Raw genomic sequence first — 22,038 nt, 5'->3', positions numbered from 1 at the left:
CTGTTCGTGAAAATATATTTTAAAATGTCATTTCTACTAAGCAGCAAGCTAAATATGCTTTATGGGAGCATTTTCAAAATCACGGAGTCAACAGTCTGGCCACGCGAGACTAAGGGTTCAGTGACTTGCTCAAGGACACTTTTACACTAACTCTGGGGGAGCCCGGGATCAAACCGGGAACTTACCTTTTCCAAAGCAGCTGCTTTACTTCATGAGCCACTGCCACCTCGCTCATAACTAGCAGAGGCCTGTATTTTTGGCCTGTATCATAGTGTGTTATAATTCTCATGGTCATACTACATTATGATCATTTTAAATATAATTATCACTCTTATAAAACATTATCATGTTATTATGTACAGTAAAAAAAAAACGATTACATTAAATCTATGCAATAAAATAATACATTTCTGCTTATACACATCTAGGACTATCATGACTTAACTTTATTTTAATTTGAATGCACGCACACACAGAGAGAGAGACAGATAGCAAATCATGTATTTGTATTTTTCTCCTCAGCTCTCCAAGTTAAACCAACTCACAACTCAACAGGTAAACAAATCAAAACTGATTGTATATTATATCCTTAAAGGTATTGTATTGAAAGTAATACATGTTGCCGCTCTCTGTACAGAGTCTGAAGATGTCAGGTTGGTGGGAGGAACCAGTAACTGTACTGGTACACTGGAGATGAAACACCAGGGAGAGTGGAGACCAGTGTTGGCTTGGTTTGACTGGAACAGGATGTCATCATCTGTAGTGTGTAGACAGCTGGACTGTGGCTCTGCTGTTTCAACAGAATTTACTTCCAGTTCTGCACGTAAACCTGGATGGGTAATTCCATCGTCTTGTGTTGGCTCCGAGTCTTCTCTGGTGGAGTGTGGCCCAGTAAAGTCTTATGATTCCACTCTCACACTGAAGGTCAATTGTTCAGGTAAAAAATAACTCAACAATGTTAAAGTTGTATTGTGTTGTACAGACCCAATGAGTGATTAGATGTGTAAAGAGACCTACTTGTTATTTAACGTGGCTTGTGATGGTCTTTACTAGATAAATGCATGTTGAGTCAAAGGAGTGGAGAGTAGAGCAGAAGGGGCCTATTTATGTCCGGGCATTACTCCTTATCCATAAACTTTTGCCTTTTCTAACTATTTTGACAAACATTTTTAAATAGTTCAAATAGCCGATCTAGAAGCTGACAACGTGTCAATGTAGAGCATCTACAGTATTTGAAGTATTTTAAAATGTTTTTCAAATTAGTAAAAAAGCCAAATAAGTTTAGGGGTAAGGCTGTGTGGTTTCTCAGGAGTATGGTTACAGTAGCGTTGATTTTGAGTTTCAGTCTATTTTTAGTCGACTAAATACCATTTTTGATTTTAGTTCACTTTGTCGACTGAAATGTATTTTGGCGGGCCTTGATGGCGTCGTTATGGCTGATTTCACACTTGGTTGCATGCTTGTAGATCGGCTATTTTCAGGGAGCAACATGCGAGCGCAATCAAACATGAAATGACTTTTTTAAAACTCTTTTCCACTAGTCCCTCCCTAACATTTTGGTTTTATATTAATTGTCAATATATTTATTCTTCGTTTTAGCCATGATCATTGCTTAGTTTTTATTTTGTTTTCGTCATAGTTTTAGTCAACGAAAGCAATGTATAGGTTACAGGACCAAGTCTTACAGTGGAGTATGGAGGTTAGAATCTATGAACTCACTCTCTCTCTCTCTCTCTCTCTCTCTCTCTCTCTCTCTCTCTCTCTCTCTCTCTCTCTCTCCAGAGTCAGTGAGGTTGGTGAATGGGACTGCTTTGTGTTCAGGCAGAGTGGAGGTGAAGTCTAATGAGTCATGGGTCTCAGTGTGTGAAGGTGACTTTGACCAGCAGGATGCAGAGGTGGTCTGTAGGCAGCTTGGCTGTGGGGCCCCTTCAGACCTCCAGGGGGCGCTCTATGGAGAAGAGGACACTCCAATGTGGACTGAAGAGTTCCAGTGTGAAGGCAGTGAGTCTGCTCTCCTGGACTGTGATACCTCAAACTCAACTAGAAACACCAGCTCAACTGACATGATTGTTGAACTCACCTGCTCAGGTAAAAGACAAGCTATTTTATTCCTTTGGATTATTATTTTATAATAATAAAGTTATTTTAAATTCATTAATATTCATCATCGACTTTTTACAGTGATTGGTAATGTCAGGTTGGTGGGAGGAACCAGTAACTGTACTGGTATACTGGAGATGAAACACCAGGGAGAGTGGAGGCCAGTGGATGGTGGCTTTCACTGGAACCTGAAGTCATCGTCTGTAGTGTGTAGACAGCTCGACTGTGGTTCTGCTGTTTCAACAGAAAGGAGTCCTGGTTTTACACATGAACCTGTATGGAGGATTACACCTTACTGTGCTGGGTCTGAGTCTTTACTGAGCGACTGTGTCATAATGGACACGTTTGGTGTCAAACGGAAAGGTTTGATTACAGGCAGACCCACAGTCATCTGTTCAGGTAATGACAAACAATGACTCGAACATGAATGTGTTTTTTGATGTATTGGATATACTGTATACTGTATTTCTGTATGTATTCATTTATTTTGGTGTTTGGTCTCTCTCTCTCTCTCTCTCTCTCTCTCTCTCTCTCTCTCTCTCTCTCTCTCTCTCTCTCTCTCTCTCTCTCTCTCTCTCTCTCCAGAGTCAGTGAGGTTGGTGAATGGGACTGGTTTGTGTTCAGGCAGAGTGGAGGTGAAGTCTACTGAGTCGTGGGTGTCAGTGTGTGAAGGTGACTTTGACCAGCAGGATGCAGAGGTGGTCTGTAGGCAGCTTGGCTGTGGGGTTCCTTCAGACCTACAGGGGGAGCTCTATGGAGAAGTCGAGGCTCCAATGTGGACCAAAGAGTTCCAGTGTGAAGGTATTGAGTCTGCTCTCCTAGACTGTGATACCTCAAACTCAACTAGAAACACGAGCTCACCGGACAAGACTGTTGGACTAACCTGCTCAGGTAAAAGACAAGCTATACTTTTATTTGGATCATCGTTTTATTATGAGAATAACAATGAGGTTTTCTTTTTAACGTTTACTTTCTTGCCTTTTCAGAGTCTGATGATGTCAGGTTGGTGGGAGGAACCAGTCGCTGTACTGGTATACTGGAGATGAATCAGGGAGAGTGGAGACCAGTGGATGGATGGTCTCACTGGAACCTGCAGTCATCATCTGTAGTGTGTAGACAGCTGGACTGTGGCTCTGCTGTTTCAACAGAAAGGAGTTCTGGTTCTACACATAAACCTGCATGGAGGATTACATCTTCATGTGTTGGGTCAGCTAGGACTTCACTGAGCAACTGTGGAAAAATGATTTCTGCTACTTCCTTGTACGTACTGGAGGTGAATTGTTCAGGTAACAAACGACTACATTAATTGCAATAATATTTAAGCCACCTGAGCCATTACATGCTGTATGTCTTCTGGTTCATCATTAAGCTACACGTTATGTTCTGATGGGGCACTATTCCCTACTATTATGTTTAACATGTTGTACATTATAACATTGATCTTGTACACAACACATGATCTCTCTCTCTCTCTCTCTCTCTCTCTCTCTCTCTCCAGAGTCTGTGAGGTTGGTGAATGGGACTGGTTTGTGTTCAGGCAGAGTGGAGCTGAAGTCTAATGAGTCGTGGGTCTCAGTGTATGAAGGTGACTTTGACCAGCAGGATGCAGAGGTGGTCTGTAGGCAGCTTGGCTGTGGTCCTCCTTCAGTCCTCCAGGGGGTGCTCTATGCAGAGGTGAACATTCCAATGTGGACCAAAGAGTTCCAGTGCGAAGGCAATGAGTCTCTTCTCCTGGACTGTGATACCTCAAACTCAACTAGAAACATAAGCTCACCTAACAAGATCGTTGAACTCACTTGTTCAGGTAAAAAAAACAAAAAAAAAAACACATTTGGTTTGGATTGTTTTTAGTTTTCCCATAATGATTTTTATTTGTATTTATTGTTTCCTGTTTATTGTCTTCTCTCTGTAGAGTCTTGTGATGTCAGGTTGGTGGGAGGAACCAGTAACTGTACTGGTATACTGGAAATGAAACACCAGGGAGAGTGGAGACCAGTGGATGGTTGGTCTGACTGGAACCTGCAGTCATCATCTGTAGTGTGTAGACAGCTGGACTGTGGCTCTGCTGTTTCAAGAGAAATGACTCCTGGTTCTATACATGAACCTGTATGGTGGATTTCATCATCATGCGTTGGGTCTGAGTCTTCACTGAAAGAGTGTGGAACAAAGATGTCTGGTAATTCCACTGCCAGACTGGAGGTCATCTGTTCAGGTAAAACAATGACTTCAACAATGACATATTTAATGGGGGCTCCACACTGGCAGGTGAGTCAGTTGGATACAATAGCAGTGACAACACAAAAATATCTGTGGGGAGGAATTGGTATAACAACTAAAGTTTGATTTCTAACATCATTATGCAATAATAATAATAATATATAGGCTTACCATTTTCTTTTCTTACATTTAAAAATATACATACCGGTATACTTCAAAATACAGTGTATTCATTTTTTTATGAAATAAATTAAAATAATTGTATACATTTTAAAATAAACAAAAAATCTACAAAACATTCAGACAATCCACAAGCTTGCCACGCGGCTCGCAACGTGCCAATGTGTGCTTGTAGATCTGCTATTTTCTCTAATTTGGCAAACTAATCTCTATTTTGGATCTCGACCTAAAAACTTTGGGAACCACTGTCCTACATAATACAATGTTTAATTAAATAGGTTGTACAGTAGATTCTAATGTTGCATTATGTAACTTGAATCTAAAATCTAGACAAATTAGGGTTGTAATGATTCATTAGATATGAACTTATGAATGTATGGTCCAGAGTCAGCACATTGTCATAGTTTTCCTCAGTTTAGAATCAGTGGAGTGTTCTTTCTCCACCAATTACAATTGTGTCATTTAGAATACTCTCTTATCCAGAGCAACTTACAAGTGTGAGATCAGAATAAGCAGAGTAAGCATGAACTCTAGCCAATACATCTGTTGTTTCAGCCAATCACCTCTGTCTTGTTACAGATCTGCTGTTTAAGCCAATCATCACCTTTGCATCTTCCACGAACGGGGTTTCTAAGGGCCAGCAGCAGGGGCTGCAGGTGATCAACGGTTCCAGCTTCAGTATAATCTGCTCCGTCCAGCCACAGTATCCAGGAGGATTCTTCCACCTCACCTTCACTGGATCCAACACAACACACACCTACACCCAGCTAGCTGTCAATCACCCTGATTCATACACAACACACAACATCACTGGATCCAACACAACACACAACCCCAATGATTCCTACACAACACAAACCTCCACTGAATCCAACACAACACACAACACCACTGGTTACAACACAATACAACCCAGCACTGAATCGTACACAACACACAACCCTACTGAATCCTACACAACACACACCATCACTGGTTACAACACAACACACAACCTCACAGGATTCGACACAGAACAAAACCACACCCAGACAGCTGTCAATCACTCTGCCACCTTCCTGTTTCCTGCAGCAAACCACACCCACCAGGGAGATTACAGCTGTGTTTATCAAATCTACGTTTTTTATCATAACTTCTCCTCTAAGAGCGACGTCCTCTCTCTCACTGTCACAGGTAATCAGGATTATAGTATTTTAAATTCACAATATGACACTCAATCAAGCAACCTTAAATATGACATAAATGCAGAAATATGCACATTCCATGACATACCATTGTACCTTTTTAATCAGAGCTGTATTGTAGATGCTTGATACTTATTTAACATATTTCTCTCACAGCTTCTCCTCTGACATCTAACATCCTTAAATGTTACAGATCTGCTGTTTAAGCCAATCATCACCTTTGCACCCTCCATAAACTGGGTTTCTGAGAGCCAGCAGCAGGGGCTGCAGGTGAAGGAGGGTTTCAGCTTCAGTGTCATCTGCTCTGTCCAACCACCACCGTATCCAGGAGGATTCTTCCACCTCACCTTCACTGGATCCAACACAACACACACCTACACCCAGCCAGCTGTCAATCACTCTGCAGTAGACCCCACTGATTCATACACAACACACAACATCACTGGATCCAACACAACACACAACCCCAATGATTCCTATACAACACACAACATCACTGGTTACAACACAACCCACAACCTCACTGGATTCGACACAGAACAAAACCACACCCAGACAGCTGTCAATCACTCTGCCACCTTCCTGTTTCCTGCAGCAAACCACGCCCACCAGGGAGATTACAGCTGTGTTTATCAAATCTACGTTTTTTATCATAACTTCTCCTCTAAGAGCGACGTCCTCTCTCTCACTGTCACAGGTAATCAGGATTATAGTCTTTTAAAGTTACAATATGAAACTCACTCAAGCACCCTTAAATATGACATGAATTCAGAAATATTAAGCAAATTCCATGAAATATGCCTTTTTAATTAGAGCTGTTCTTTACATGATGTTGTTTGATGTTCTCACATATTTAACATATTTCTCTCACAGATTCTCATCTGACATCTAACATCATCAAATGCACAGTCGCAGTGCTTCTACTTTTGGTCCTGATACTTGGTGGCCTCTATCGTCTCCGGAAGGTAATTATACTTCTTTATTCAACGTAAGACCGCAATGTAAATGAAGCAGTCAGACGTTTTGCTTTATGTAAGAGAGCCACGTCTGATCCAGCAAATTAAAGCTGGGTGTCGCTGTGTTTCCTCAGGTCATCAGAAGGCGTTGTGCAGGAGCTCAGAACATTGAGTTGGTTTACTATGATGTAGGACGGGAGAACGTTGAGATAGTTTATTGTAACGTTGCTCATTCCGATGCTGAAGCTGGACCCAGAGAAGAGGAAGAATACCACCTGTATGAAGAGATAGATGAACCAGGAGTTGCTGAAGCGGCAGGAAGAGGCAGGACACCACCTGTGTATGAGGTGGATCTCTAAAGGACACTTTTATGAGCGGAGGGCATAAAAGTGTTGAAGGACACGTTGCGTTACGTCTTAACACCTACAGAGAACAAGAGAGCACAGATCATCATTGCTCTTTTTGTGCTTGAAGGTCAGATCAGATTAGACCTTTAGTCTGTGTCCAACCTCATTATGTCTCATCCAGGGCCGAACTTACCATTGGGCAAGGGTGGGCACGCGCCCGGGGGCCTCAGGGGAGGGGGGCCTAAAAAAAAAAAAAAATTCCAAGGTCTTAAAGAAAGAAAATACCATGACATTTCTTGATAATTATTTTGTATATTCATTTAATATTATCTCAATCTTTTGCCAATTATTTGGGGGCCCGCTTGTAATATACTCACAGCCCACATCTATTGACAGTAATAGTTGGATCCATTGCTCCTACTCCTACTGCCATCAGAGTGTGAGATAGAGAAATATTAATCTAGTATGAAGCTGGCTTGTACATTTGTTTCTATTGGCTCAATAGAATTAGGAGATGTATTAATTCATTCTACATGTAGATATCTATATGCTTATGATCATTTAACAGTTTGACCTCTTCATTTCATAATATATTAGATTTCTTCGCTTTAAACAAGTTTACATGAGCAGTAAAGCTTAGTGTGTATATTGTAGCAATAGTATCCTATAGATGTGTTTTTAGATGATTTATGATGAATAGTTTGCGATATCTTATTTCCATGTTATTACTTATCTCTTATTATTACCCGGCTTGGTTCAATGCTTGATTCTGATTGGTCGAGCGCTGAAATCAGAGGTCTGTTATTTCTGGATAGCAGACCGCTCCGCTCAATAACAGACCGCTGCCTAATCAAAGACTCAGAACACCCGCTGCAGTCAGCTTGCGCCTCGGGGAGTTATCAGTCCGTCGGGATGTTATATATGAACAACCCCCGCGGAGCCAGTATTTATCCCTTACTTACTTATGTTGTACCGTATGTACCATGTAGTTTATAATTCTTAAATTGAAGTTGTTCTTGTTTGATTTTTATCTAGAGGATTGTTAGAAATCCTCAATAAAGATGAAATTCCTTGAGTAAAATGAGGTTCTGTATCCTAAATGTGTTGTGTGTTGTATAGGAAGTTGTCATTGGTTACCATGAACACAAACAAACAGGTTGTCATGGTTTCAGAACAACAGCAAGTTCTTTTTTGAAGGAGCATAGTGTGAACGCTACCTAAGGCCTGATCTATGTCTTTTTTAAAGGAGCATAGTGTGAACGCTACCTAAGGCCTGATCTATGTCTTTTTTAAAGGAGCATAGTGTGAACGCTACCTAAGGCCTGATCAATGTCTTTTTTAAAGGAGCATAGTGTGAACGCTGGCCTGATCTATGTAGGGGAGACCGGGGGCAAAACACAAAAGTAACACTTTTTGCATTTTCCTTCATAATTCATATTTAAAATGTCTTAGTCATCTTTTGCTATAAGAAACATAAGTGCCCTAATTAATAATACCAGTTATAAGCTTTCACTAGTAATAAAAGTATGTAATCCCAGAAAAACAAAACAAAAAACTAAAAAACACTAACAATAGTTACAATAGTCCCCTGTTACTGTGTACTGTACTGTGCCCCCGGTCGGTGTTTTTTTAAATATATAAATCTCATATCCTAGCTACAGACATCCCAACCTGGAGATCAGCATTTCCGGGAGGTCCCCGCATGCACACGCGCAGCTTAAAACCATTTTAGGCTTAATACAATCAGGTTAATTTATAGCATGATGCCTTACCCTTTTCTTTGGAGACAGGAGAAAGCACAAAAGTCACTCATATTCCAGTTGTCAACACAACAGCACTGAGTTTAGCGTGCAACCAAAGACGGGTACCGTGTGAAACGCTCAGCTGTGCGGCATTTACAGACCAGTGATTGGTCACTTTTAGACGCCCACATCTCCCACAGCGAATCACTATCATGAATTTGCCAGATTGACAGTTCGACGACGAATCAGAGGACATTTATTTGCATCGCAGGTTGCTGATCAGGTTTCAGACGGTCTGAAACCGGATCCTCCCGGATATCGCATGCATTTGCGGGAGCGGCCGGGATTTCCGGGAGGTGCCGCGAGTAGTGCCACTCGCGGGTAGACTCGCGTAGCCAGACAACTATTCCACAATCTCTGAATGCTATATAGAGTCTGGAACAGCAGCTCCCGAACGGTGAGTAATGGAAACGGGCGTTACTGTTCAAGAAAATATATTTTAAAATGTCATTTCTGCTAAGCAGCAAGCTAAACATGCTTATATGATTTTTATTTATATAATGATAAATGTGTGCGATGTGAGACGGAAAAGGAAGTGACGAGGAGGCTTTACTTCCGCTTTAACCGGTACTCATCGTTCTTCTTTCGATGCACCAGACTGTATGCCGGGAGCATTTGCCCAAATCGCGGAGGCAACAGTCTGGCCACGCGAGACTAAAGGCCACTTTTAACCAAACAGATTCGTGGCCGAATCGGCGGCGGAAGGCGGCGGAAAGCGTCTGTTGCCGAACGGGAGCTCATCGGTAGGTTTTCGGCAGCGGGTCGGGAACGTTATTGACGGAAAACTGGAAGACTGGACTTGCTCAGTTTTGTAGAGTCGCCCCTGGACGTCGGTGAATTGTAGCGAGTTGTAATGGACCATTAGTTTGCTACTGCTGCAGCAAAACCAAGCCTAAATAAGCCAGAGACATTTTCCCGTTGCATATTTTAACTAAATAGCATATTCACAATCTCAACTCTCAATTTCCTATACTAATCAACTCCAAGGCAACAATAGTAATAGTGATGTGTGTTGTTTTGGTGTGAGGAGAAGAAATCACCGGACAGGAAGCATCTCCGCTTCTGCTCCTCGGTTGCCAGATTCTGTGAGTTAAACAAAGCGACCAGGTCTATGAAAACAAAGCCTAAAGGAGCGTCCAGTTTCACCTATTGAGCTCTATTACATTAGCTATTTTCTAAAAGAATGTTGAAAGCAAGGCCAAATAAGCAACTACAATTCAGAAACATGCCCAAACAAAAGTAACCCACAACTAGCAACATTATAGGAAAACAGGATCAAAGTCGCTTGTAACGAGCCGATATGGCAACACAGTGCGCATGCGCAAAACTGTACAGTAATTACAGTCGGCATACAGACGGCTGGAAAATTCAATGTGCTTAGTTTTTTGCAGTTCTTTGCAGTCTGTGAACAGTTTGAACAACTCTCCTGTAGTATTTTCGGTGTGGAGGCACCTTAACTTGCGGGCGTCCGGGAGGAGACGCTGATTTCCGGGAGATGTGCTGTTATCTAAACTTCAGACAGCAGAAGGAACCTTCAGCTTCCTGTTACTTTTGTCCTCAGTCTCCTCTACTGTATGTGTCAAGACATCAATCACTTTATGTCATCATCTGACTGTTCCAGACATCCTGTACTGACTGGTTCCATGTGTACGCTCTCAGAGTTACAGATATATACCAGTGTCTATCAGCATATTATGACTTTGGCTGATGCAAAACATACTGTATGTGTGTGTGTGTGTGTGTGTGTGTGTGTGTGTGTGTGTGTGTGTGTGTGTGTGTGTGTGTGTGTGTGTGTGTGTGTGTGTGTGTGTGTGTGTGTGTGTGTGTGTGTGTGTGTGTGTGTGTGTGTGTGTGTGTGTGCGCGGGCGTGCGTGCGTGCGTGCGTGTGTGTGTATATACATATATGTGTGTGTGTGTGTGTGTGTGTGTGTGTGTGTGTGTGTGTGTGTGTGTGTGTGTGTGTGTGTGTGTGTGTGTGTGTTTTTATAGTTTGAACTTTTAGGAATAACTTATTTGTTTGATCACTTGTCACCTTGGCAAGTTGCTTCACAGAGCATCTTATGAATAATGCAGAACCTTTTTCACTTTAAAGGGGAAGACCACCCATTTTCAATATTGAACTATGTCATTAATATACCTTAGAGGAGTTGTGTGGAAATAAAAAAAAGTTCCCCCTCTTCTGTGTTGCCTAGAACTGGAGGATTGATTTTGAGGTTTGTATTGTAAAGTACAATGTGTGATGTCATCAAGTTGTAATTTGCAATGCAAACCCCAAAATCAATCCTCCAGTTTTAGGCAACATAGAAGAGGGGGAACTTTTTTATTATTTCCACACAACTCCTCTAAGGTATATTAATGACATAGTTCAATAATGAAAATGGGTGGTCTTCCCCTTTAAGTTGCCTAGAATCAAACAATATTTGTGGAAATATAAAAATATCTTGATATAACATAAGTCTGCATGCCATGACTTATTCATAGATACAAATAAACACACACACACACACACACACACACACACACACACACACACACACACACACACACACACACACACACACACACACACACACACACACACACACAACACAAAACAACCCATTCCATTTATATCTGCGTGGTGTAAACTTGTGATGTGGAGATTTAAGTACATACACTATATAATTTGACAACATTTAGCAATAATAACAGCAAAATACATTTTAAAGACCAAAAAACGATTCTATTTTTTTTTTCAAAGAAATTAAATCTGTGTGAAAGGTGTGGATAGTGCAGGTTTTTAAGGTAAAACATGTATTATTATGGATATAAATAAGTAAACATAGTGATTATCTGCCAAATACATGGACATTGTACGTATATTACATATTATAGAGGCCAGGCCAAGAGAGAGCTGAGGGGTGGAAAGTCACCATGCAGGTTTCTCTTAACTGAAGAGATGGAAACACAAATCTAAACTAGAATAAAACACATATTCACAAATGTTCCTAAAAAATAAATATGATTACAGTCAGTGGTGTGTCAGTAGCCTACTATATGTGTGTCTCTATAAGGGCCTGTCCATTGGGTCAGTTTGTGTCTCTTTGGACTTGGGTTACTTGGACAACCACCTGACGTTCACATCAGGGATTCGAGTATATTAAGAGACACCTTTAGGAGGACACTACAAGTCTATTAAAAGTCCATTCCAGACTGAATCTGGCCAAGCCTATCGGGGTGGCTCGGCACAGACACCGGAGCCTTCATTGAAATGCATAGACTGCAAGGATAATTAATTAAATAGTGCAGTGTTGTGATGATGGAACAGCACAGGCCTGGAATGAGCTCACATCCCTGCCGATTAGAGCAGACGTGAAGGAGTGCTCATTTGTCTCTCTTTAACTCCGATATTGTTGCTGTTGTGTAGAAACCTGGTGTGATGGCTGCTACTTCTGTCCTCTCCTGTGACCTTCCCCCTCTCCTTCGCCCTACATCTTGGCCAACCAATAATATGAAATGTCACCATTGTTCGTTTTGACCCAAGCAGTGCATTTCATCCATTAAGCTACATCTTACAGAACCGTTTTCTTTGTCTCCTAAAAAGTGGTTCCCAAACTTCTCACGTGGAAACCCAGAGGTTTGCCTTTGGTCTTTAAAATGTATTTTGCTGTTATTATTAATAATAATAGTTACTATATCGATTTTAAATCATTGAATCGAATCTTATCGTATCGCCATGAATGAACCAATATCGTCCATGTATCGTATTGTCAACCATGTATCGTGATATTTATCAAATCGCTATTAATATGTATCGTTACACCCCTAGTAAGGGTTAGGTTTGGGTGTCGAAAGATGACACATAGAAACAGCGAAACGCTCCCAAGGGGTAGTAGAGCAGGTTGATGAAGGAGGCGGCATACAGGTCAGCAAGCTGCATCTGAAACAGGAGGTTTATACCATTGGTCACCTGCCAAGGTCTTTGACTGGCTGAAGAGACATCCTGGAACGATAGCGCCCCCTTCAGGATACGACACCATGAGTAATAGCTCCCTGCCAGGCAGACTCTGATGTGATGAGTGTGAGAGACGAAGATGTTTTATTGATGAAACCTTAGGCTTGAGTTATACTTTGATGCACGCCGGTTTCACACGCCAAAAATAGCAGATCTATAAAGCTCACAACTAGTCATGTGTATTGTTCTTTTTAGTACACTGATTCTTCCGAATCAGGACATAATTATGTTGTACAGGAGAAAATGGTTGTCTATGTATTAATATGAACATATTTCTACATTGATTGGCGTTTCTGACATCTTTATTTATCCGCTGATGACCAAGTATTTTTTCTTATTTGTTTTATTTTTATAATACATTTGTCGGCTTTAAGGGACATTTCACTTTCAAACTTTCTACTCAGGATTTTGGGAGCCACCCTTGGTTCTGGTGACTCATAATGCCTTTCTAATACGTGAGCAGGCCGTGTGTATTTCAATATTATAATCATTTTACTAGCTCATATTTATGTTCCATGTTGTTTTTTTGCATTCTACATATTAATGAACACTGTTCTTTTTCATCTATCAGGAAATAAACCACTGCAAGTACAATACTGGAAATTATTCCGAATTGATCTTTCTAAATTATATTTATATACCAGTGATCAATAGACACACAGATTTGGTTAATTAATAGGCCTAAATATGTGTTTCAATCAGGATGAAGTACATTACAGTAACTGGTATAAAGGAGTTATAGTTTGAAATGGGTGACATTTGCTTCAGATGCACAAGATTCAACCCCAAAGCCATACCTGGTTTTTGGTATAATGGATAGTGCTAGACGAGTACCTTTGATAGCACTGTTTTCAAGCATAATTATTGCATTTGTTTGAGAACATTTCAGATACAGATGTGTGCACAGCTGGGAGGACCAGGAGTCAGGACATCTGATCCAGCAGTCTCACACGTCACACCTCACTCTTTGGTCCTGGACCTTTGTGAAGTTGGCACCCCATATGATGAAAACATATAGAAACATGGTGTCATTCTTTAGTGCTGGATTTGTGCAGAATTGTGCCGTACATTTTATAATTTGTGCTGGTATCATTTTTTTTAAAGTTTATTCTACATACCACCTTCTGCGGGTCATCAAGTGCAACTTCCAGGCTGACAGCACCCAGAGATGCACATACAAAAAGAACAATATGGAGTACACTCCAGCAGGTGGACACTGCAGAGTATCCAGCTGCACTAAATCAATACAGATGCACTGTGACGAGGATTAAGATGACATTCTGTAGTGTCATATTGTGTCCACAAAATGTAATTTAGTTGTTTGATAAATACTTGATCAGTTGTGTGATTTGTGATCATAATGCAGTCTTGTCAGTTATCCTTGTTTTGATACAAGGAACAATACTTAACATAATCTAGCAGAAAGGGACAAAAAAGCATCTTTGGTGGGGTCATACTTAGAAGCCATTTTCAAAGCTTTCCCTTCATAGAATTCCTTGCAACTTTTTTCTGTTATTCAGGGCATATTGAGGATACAAAATCAGCAGAGTTTGGCTTTGTTGCAATTCTTTATCCTTATTTTGATACAAGGAACAAGGCTATAATCAAGCAGATAGGCCAAAAAACGGGTGGGGTCATACTTTCAGGCCATTTTCAAAACATTCCCTTCATAGAATTCCTTGCAACCTTTTTCTGTTATTCAAGACATATTGAGGATACAAAATCAGCAGAGTTTGGCTTTGTTGCAATTCTTTATCCTTGTTTTGATACAAGGAACAAGGATATAATCAAGCGGAAAGGCCCAAAAAACGTCTTTGGTGGGATCATACTTACAGGCCATTTTCAAAACTTTCCCTTCATAGAATTACTTGCAACTTTTTTTTGTGTTATTCAGGAGATATTGAGGATACAAAATCAGCAGAGTTTGGTTTTGTTGCAATTAATGGGAGGTTGACCCCCATTTTTGCCTAGATTTCCTGTACTACTTCACAGAGGTTCCGCCTATAGTGACCAGCAGGTTACGGGTGCATTCAGAAATGCGCACTCAACGCACTGGTGTGCCATGTTGCCGTTCGTTTATTCGGTGCACTTGGTGCATTGTCGTTCAGAAATACAGTGCGCGGCGCACCGGTGTGCTGAGTGCACGCACTCACCGACCCTACTCAGAAGATGGGGTTTGGCGGTGTGGTGCGTCGGTGCGGTGTTTTGCATCACTGTGTAAACTAACAGCAAGTAGGCCAATGTTATGAATTAAATTACCTATCAATAGCAACGTTACGTTAGCAACTGCTGCTTTTACGAAAGTTTTCCGACTGAAAAAGCACACAGTTGCCTCTTAACTGGTCGTTCGTAAATAAGCTACACTGAATGCACTCTCAACATCACCGCCCACTGCACTCACTACACTGAGCACACACCCAGTGCGTGTCGGAAACGCGCACTCAACGCACTGGTGTGCCATGTTGTCGTTGGATTATTTGGTGCACTTGGTGCGCGCCGCACAGGTGTGCAGTGCCTGGAACAAAATATTTAGTTCCAGAGACTGCCAGAAGCAAAGATTTGATTTTGGTCTATTCTGCATCTAGCTTAAGGCCACAGACCCGTTGGGAAACGAGTTTGGGTCGACTTAACTTCTTGCCTGCGGAGCGACTTTCAGAACGACTTCCTCACTAGGAGACTCTCTGCCGATCGACTCTCAGATCGACTTTTATATAAAAGCAATTTTTTACCATTTTTTTTAAAATATATTAGCGGCGCAAACGGTTTCCCCTACCTTGTACTGGCTGTAACGATAGACCGTGGAAAAAAAAGGATACGCTGATGACGTCACTGGTAATTCAGGCCTTGTCTGTGTAAGAGGGCCGCTCCCAGCCGTTAGCCTGCTAACATACTAACAACATCCATAACGCCGCTTCAGTAGGTCGGATTTTCATTCCGATTTTTTTGTGTGGCGTCTGCATCCGACCATTTGCCCAGACGATAGGTCAATGTGAACGATCTGCCACGAATCGTCTAGATCCGCCCGTTGTGTACTCCTGTGCGCCGCCATTTTAAAACCCATAGAGGAGGAGCTCTTCACACAGCTTCACACGGAGACCTGTGATGTTTTCAGTGTTACGATGGCGCGCTCTAGTGGTGTTTTTGGGGGTAGTTTATCATCTCTCTGGTCAATCTCAGACAATTGATCACATTAAAATATTAATATTTCCTGGCATTATTAGCGCACATCCATATTTTAAGTTCGCAGGGAATGGGTTAAAGGAGCAGAGTGTGATCGCTACCTAAGGCCTGATCTGTGTCTTTTTTAAAGGAGCATAGTGTGAACGCTACCTAAGGCCTGATCTATGTAGGGGTGACCGGGGCAAAACACAAAAGCAACACTTTTTGCATTTTCCTTCATAATTCAGACTACTTTAAATGTCTTAGTCATCTTTAGATATAAGAAACATAATGCGCCCTAATTAATAATACCAGTTATAAGCTTTCACTATTAATAATAGTATGTAGGCTAATCCCAGAAGGAAAAAAAAATAGCACAATAGTTACAATAGTCCCCTGTTACTATAGACCAGTTTGATATAACTAAGCCACATCAAGGGTTTTATTGAGTAGTCCCTAAAATTTTGTCCTAGAGCGCAGGGATTTTTGGGGGGTTAAAACCGGCCAAAGTGTAGTCCGTTTGGACTACAAAATGATGTAATCTGTTTCCCCTCCCATCCGAATCTGAAACCCGGATTTGGAGGCGACCCCATGATAGATATAAGGGTCCATAAGGACCCCTGGTGGACCCCAGACCTGACATTGAGAACCAGTTCTTTAGCCTACCGTATGTCAGTGAGTGTGTTTTGTATTGTTCCATTTGGTTAGGGTTAGGGTTAGGGTTAGGGTTAACTTTAACAACCATCATCAGTGTCTATCAGCACTTTTTAGGTTTAGGTTGTGCATCAGCCTTGGGCTAAAATACAGTATGTTATTAAAGGGGAAAACAAAGTTTTGTACAAAATGAACGTAGTGTCCGGTTGCCGTGAAACTTTGCAGGCACATCCCCACTAGGCCAAGGAAGAAATACTACAAAATCCACGGAAAAACAGATTTAGATTCTATAATCTACAGTTCAAGAGTTATAGGCCAAGACCCAAATCTTCCTGTTAAAGCGCCACCATGAAGCTGATTTGAATAACGTATATTTTAACCCTAAAGAAAGATGCTGGTGCAGAAAGCAGAAATGAGCTGACCAGATGTATGGAGAACCCAGATGACTGAAGACGCCGATGGAGGGCTCGTCTGAGGACGACGTAGAGAGAGACCTGGGGTATGGCACTGATGACGTGGAGGAGAGAACACGCCCACAGTGCCCACAGTGCCCACAGCGCCCCTGGTGGTAATCGAACAGGGTCCTTCTAGCCAGGGACGTGCTGGGCCCCTGATTCAGCCCGGGAAAAAGAGTTGGAGAGGCCCTCATTTTTTTTAATATATATAATATATATATAAAAAAAAATACACACATATAAGGTTTCCACGAAGGGTGGAAACCTTATATGTGTGTATTTATCATTTTAAAATTGATTTAAACTAGTGAAAACAGCAGATCTACAAGCACAGGCCGCGGAGGCCGACATTTTATTTGTAATTTTTTCCAAATGGCCGGCCTGGACCGGCCGGGAATGAACCGGCCGTTCGGGAGTTGTCCCGCTTTTCCCAATGGCCAGCACGTCCCTGCTTCTAGCTGTGAGGCGACAGCGCTACTGACTGGGGGGCCTTTTAGCAAAATCACAAACCATATGCTACTTTAGCTCAGTTCTGCAAACATCAAGTTCTTTCTTTTCAACTCGTTCCCCTTAGCCTTCCATAACCCATGACAATCTACACACCTGCTGTGTGCTCGTTTGTACATAACTTCTGTCTGCTGCATGTATGTCTGATTGTGTGTGTGTGTGTGTGTGTGTGTGTGTGTGTGTGTGTGTGTGTGTGTGTGTGTGTGTGTGTGTGTGTGTGTGTGTGTGTGTGTGTGTGTGTGTGTGTGTGTGTGTGTGTGTCCATATTACTAGTAAGACACCTGAGGGTGGAATGCGACCTCAGGGTGACCTCAGGGTGACCTCGCCCTAAAGGGCGAGGTCGCATCAATTCTTGACCATCTGGCCAACCACAGCGTTTCTCTGACGATTCTAGTTGTTGTCATTCTGGGGGGAGTTTGTTCATGTTTTGTGAGGGTATCAACCCTAGGAGACACGGGGAGAACATGCAAACTCCACACAGAAAGGCCCTATCGCCAACCCCACCTAGGGTGTGAGCGATAGGGCCTAAACATGGAGATGTGGAGAACACTATATATGGAGATAGTCCAGTCCATCATGTCATATGGGACTACCGTCATAGACAGTAGCCATTGTTAGGCTGGAGTCAATGGCTGTCTGTCTGACTGTCTGTACAGGAAGTGATGTCACATGACATACTTGTTATGCCCATATATGAGTCATTCTGTACCACATGTCCATGTTTAGGCCAAACAGGTTCGCTCCATTTCTCCATGTATAGGTCCAAATGCCCAACGTCGAGCTTGACAAGGAGGATACCGCACATTGTACCTCATCCACCCTTTCTTCTCTCTCCTTTTGGTATCTTTATCCTCCTCCTCCTTTTTTTCTTTTTTATTCTACTCTTTTTTTCACAGCGGCCTAACAATGGCTACTGTCTATGACGGTATTCCCATATGACATGATGGACTGGACTATCTCCATATATAGTGTTCTCCACATCTCCAAAAGCCCAACGTTGAGCTTGACAACAAAACGTTCTTAACACAGCCGCCCCCATATTTACTTTAGAAAATATGTTAAATTCTAAGAACGTTTCGAGTACCGGTTTGATACAAGAGCGAATAAGCGCTACACTTCTGGAATCCTGTGCGTCGACTTAAAGTCGGATCCAGGCCTAATAACTTTATCTGACGCCCGTTGCCACCTCCTATTTACATTTTCTTTTCTGAGACTGCCGACTGCATTGTACCTCATCCACCCTTTCTTCTCTCTCCTTTTGGTATCTTTATCCTCCTCCTCCTTTTTTTCTTTTTTATTCTTCTCTTTTTTTGTCTTTCTTAGTCTTGTGTATCCTTCTCTTTTTTTTTGTCTTTCTTAGTCTTGTGTAGCCACCCTGTACAGGAAGTGATGTCACAACTCGCTGACATCACACTGACATCACAGAGGTTACGGAAGGAAGGAAGGAAGGAAGGAAGGAAGGAAGGAAGGAAGGAAGGAAGGTCACTCAAGCAACAAGGTTTTTCAGGGTAAATGCGACCTTTGGTCTTCAAATACACCAATGGCAACAATATTTATGAAGTTCCAGGAAATTCCACATTTTATCAGTAGTCACTTCTGCAATTCAAATTATGTTCAAAACATTTATCTACCAATCAGGGGTGAAATTAGACCTTATTCTGCATGGGTTTTCAGATCAAAAGGGCCCTGTACTGCTGTGAGGGGGGCCCATAGATTATGACAAAATACAAATAGCCTATGAATTCATATGTAGAGCAGCTATTTTTATTTATTGAAAACAATATTAATTTGAGAAAAAAAACCTTGACACTGTCGTCAGTAGGGGGGGCCCTTGGGTTTATAAAACCCATCAACCCTTTACAAAGTATGCTACTGCTACCAATGGCAACACTCTAAAGAATAATATATGAAATCCCATGCAATTATCCTTTAATTAAAGATATTTAGCCTGTTCAAAACATTCAATATTTACTTCTATAATTTAATTTATGAATTGTAATAAATAATGAAAGGCACCAGACACTTATCTATCAATGCCAACACCTTACAAACAATTTCTGAAAATCCCATGTAATTAACCTTAAATTAAAATTAATTAACCTGTTCAAAACAATCAAAATGTACTTCCAAATTTTAATTTATGAATTGTAAGAAATAATGAAATGCAACAGACATTTATCTACGAATGGCAACACCTTACAAACAATTTATGAAAAATGTGTGTGTGTCGGCAGCAGCCGCAGGCAGAGAGCAGTGAGATGAGCCAGCTTACTGTTTTATTAAACTAACCACGCACACAACCGTTGTAACTGCCATCACGAGTGTGTGTGTGTGTGTGTGTGTGTGTGTGTGTGTGTGTGTGTGTGTGTGTGTGTGTGTGTGTGTGTGTGTGTGTGTGTGTGTTTTATGAAGGTTTTTTTAAGAATATTTGTCTACGCATTTTACGATTTTGAAACATATTTATTTAAAGAATGTACCAACTGTACTCCAGAAGGCGATGGCTAAGTGTAATGTTTGATTAATGACTTGCTCCATTAGGCATGGAAGGTGTTTTGACTTTGAAGCTGTTCTTACAGGAGGAATGATTCTGTCCGGCCTACGCTGTCTCTCTCAGCGCTCCTACGGTCTGTCTCCCTCTCAGCTGACCAGCTGTTTCCTATGCTGTCACATACTTATTTGTGTATCCCTAGGGTCAACATTTTTTGGGGGAATTTGGGGGGTAAAAAATGACCTCATAAGAGCAGATACATATACAATTAGTGTAATACCTGCACTTATATGCCGATATCTCGTTTGGCTGACCAGTTGAAACGCCTTTAAGCATTTATGTTTTTTCTTTTGTAGTTACTGCACTTGGCAGTACAGTTCTTGAGTAAATGTAGCCTACTTAGTTATTTTCCACCACAGAGATTAACATCCCACTGAGCAATAGACGGATATTAGACGTCTAGTTTTTTTCTAGACGCAATTTCAACCGTCTAGCTTATGTCTATATTTAGACCGAAATTAGACTTTGCCTTTTTTTCCCCACAATTCAATAACTATTTATCAAAAAAACTACAGTAAGCTGCATAACTGATCTCCTAGTATTGGACTATAATAATAACTAGAAAAGAAAATTTCGAAGAAATTTTAAGTGTGCCTGCAGCTCGCTAAGTGTGTGCAACCTTGTATGTGTTAACATTAGCATCTTTGTTAGCATTAGCATTTGTTAGCATTAGCATGTGTTAGCATTAGCAATATGGTTTCTTGTTTTTAAGAAATAGGCTCCTCCCACAAGTTCCGCAAGGCGATTACGTTGTCCCGTCGCTCCCGAGATCGTTTGTGTTTCGTTTTGAGAGGGTCGTTCCCCCTGAAAAAACACGTTTTGGCATGAAACGGTTACGTTTTGCGCGTTTGTGGTGCCCCCTATGGGTGGAAGTGGAAATGCTTTTGGGTATATGTTCAGTATAGCGCCCCCCACTTGTGGTTAAAATTTGGTGTTGACTGGATGTTTCGTTTGTGATTTATGGCTACTTCTTACAAAACGGGCTCCTCCCGCTAACTTTGGAACCCTGTTACGGAAGAACGGTATGGACTATCAAAATATCGTTTAAATATGTTTATTGCATGAGTGCATAGATCGTGTGTATCGATTTTTGTGACATTTGGAGAAAATATGTAGGAAAAGGAGCAAAAAGTGTGTTTTGAAGAAAATTCAAAATGGCGGAAAATCTATCCTGACGCAAATGGGCGTGGCCTATATGAGGAGATGCGTCATGACCCAAGGAATCCAGGGAAAAGGGAATTTTAATTTTCCGACCCACGGTTCAAGAGTTACAGGCCGAAAGGTAAAGTGGACTGTTATAGCGCCACCATGAGGCCAACTGACGAAATTATTTTTTATTTAATCCTTGATATCATTATAAATCTCCTCTCCAAGTTTTGAAACTGTAGCCCCGATGGTTTGCGAGAAAAAAAATATTGAATGTGAGTTTTTGCGATTCCCATTATAAGTCAATGGGTAAAATTAATTCACTAATAAATTAATATCAATTAAACGATACAACTTTTCTCTTAGAAAAGTAATAGCACACCATTCCCGGCCGAGCCGCACGTTTTGATGTATATATTGCGGTGGTGGCGTAAATCGTGCGGCAGTTATTACGGCTCCAAATTTGTGGGATCATTATTATTAATTAATTAATTAAGTATGGGGGAGTACAATAAGTGTTTTGCCATTGCATGGCAGGCACACTTAATAACATGCGCTGGTCAATTTAAAGTATAGTTTAGACTTAGCCGTGATTTAGACGTCTAAATCAATACCGCGTATCAACGTCTATATCTAGACCAAATTTAGACGATTAAACTTAATCCATATTTCAATACATATATAATTAAAAAAAAGAACTGCACGTTGCAGAATGATCTCCAAATATTGCTTTAAAATTATTTTAACAGTCATTCGTCAATATAAGGTATCCGTCTAGATGTACACGTC

The sequence above is a fragment of the Nannobrachium achirus genome (genome assembly GCF_963921795.1).
Source record: "Nannobrachium achirus genome assembly, chromosome: 19".
Lineage (NCBI taxonomy): Eukaryota > Metazoa > Chordata > Actinopteri > Myctophiformes > Myctophidae > Nannobrachium > Nannobrachium achirus.
Note: the sequence above shows the minus strand (reverse complement) of the source record.